Source organism: Emys orbicularis, chromosome 2 (genome assembly GCF_028017835.1).
Source record: "Emys orbicularis isolate rEmyOrb1 chromosome 2, rEmyOrb1.hap1, whole genome shotgun sequence".
Classification (NCBI taxonomy): Eukaryota; Metazoa; Chordata; order Testudines; family Emydidae; genus Emys; species Emys orbicularis.
In genome coordinates this window covers 145,352,366-145,354,305 of record NC_088684.1, presented here as the reverse complement: position 1 = coordinate 145,354,305, position 1,940 = coordinate 145,352,366, and positions in this window count along the sequence as shown.

Sequence of the window (1,940 nt, the reverse complement as noted above, 5' to 3'; positions counted from 1 at the left end):
GGGGAAACTCTGGAGCTGTGTCTATATACTGAATGGCTTTCCTTCACATTTTGATGGCGGTTATCACAAATGGGGATGAGAGACGTTTTGGGGGACCAAAGGTCTCTCTGTAATTAGCCCGGAAAACTGGAAGAGGTGGACCAGGAAGCTGAGCTGGCTCCGTTTACAATTCAAAGGAAGATTTTTCCACCTGCCAGAGCTGCAGACTCTGCCTGGGATTGGAGAGTCAAACTGGAGTTCATCTGCCCCCAGCTGGAAGATTCGACCCAAACAGAACGGGGACTAGACACTTCCCAGGAGCGCTTGGCTCTGGTGGGGCCGAAGGGGGAATTTTTTTCAGGTCGTGAGGACTGCAACTTTAAAGGTTAGGAGCAGGAAAGCCATTTTTTCCATGAGAAAACAACTTCAGCAACTTCGCAGAAAATTCAGATGTCTCTCTAGACTTCTCTGAGGATCTGTAAATGGGATTTTTCTGACATCCCTCCATCTCGCCCAGAAGGAGGAGGATTCCTGTGGAACAGACTCTCTAGTTCTGCTGAGACCCTGAAGAGCTTCCATCATGAACAAAACATACCCAGCACTATTCCCAGATCCCAAACAAGGGCTCCAGATCTGAACTCAACCGTGGAAGCCAACCAGCCAGCATATGCTTTGCAATACCCTTTTAAAACATCAGCATGCAAGATTTGTTCTCTGTGCACCGTTAACGCCGAACAGAATAAATCCAACAGTATGAAGAGCTGCTTCCCTAACACAACTAAGCTCCCAACAGTACATTTTGGGGGAAGGTATACTGTATCAGCAGGAATACTGTATCACTGATGGTGGGGGCAACCAATCCTGATTCATCTAACCCTGAGCAGGTGGTGTCAGAACAGCAACATCACCCATGTAATTGAGGACACCAGTAGAAAAGTTCTCTGGGCTCTGAGGCCTATAAGCAGCGGTCCTTGTGGGCGCTAACTTCTAAAGTCCGTTTAAAGCCTCGGTATGGGAAAGACAAACGGGTCAGGTGAGTTCCCCCTGCGAGGTGAACAATTCCATAAACATCTCAGCGGCTGCGGCTGGAGCGCTTATTTTATCAAACACTGCAGCACTGACAACCAGGGCACCAGCTCTCGTGTACTAGGTGTTCATTCTGCTGTCCGCCCTGGAGTGGCCTAAACGCAGATCTGATCTGGAGACTGAGCCAAAGCAGGAATCACCGAATCCCGCTCAGACCAAGTCACTTTGAGGAGTGGAAGTGCAGATTTAGTTACATCCTATAACTCATTACATAGCAGTATATTTATGGTTAATTTAAGCAACTGGAAATATATGAACCCAACCGTTTCTTTAAAATTTGCCTTAAAACCACACAGATCTGTCCAACTTCCTCCCCCCCCAGCTCCATGAGGCTGCTGAGAAGCGTTACAAATTAACAATTACATTTAATTTCTGCTGATGCCCAGATGTAGTGATTGCCCCCCCAGAGCACCCTGCTCTTCCCCTTTCAGTGTAGGCCAGCCAGAGCCAGGGGCTGAGCATCTCTGCTCACTGCACTGCCGAAGGGGGTTGCCTGAACTCCGGGGTGGATTGCACGGATCTTTGGTTGAAAATAGAGAGCCAGTGGGCTGGAGTTCAAACAGGAGGCCCTGGGCCAGAAAGGCCGTCCTGGCACCGGTGGCTGTGGGAAGGGACAGAGGGACCCAGGGCTCTGGCATCCCGTCCCGTCCCCCCAGCGGAGCAGTTATGCCCCGGTGGGAAGACCTGGATCCACTGAGAGGCTGTGCCCCTGGGCCGGCTTGTGTCCGTCGGCCCCCTGCCCCTTGGTGTGTCAATGGGGAGTGCGAACCAGCCAGCTCCAGCAGCTCCCCCACAGCGAGCCTCCCACGCAACCCCCGCACCCCGGAGAGGTCAGGCCCCCAGCTCCGGCCCCAGCCAGGGCTCTGCCCTACCCC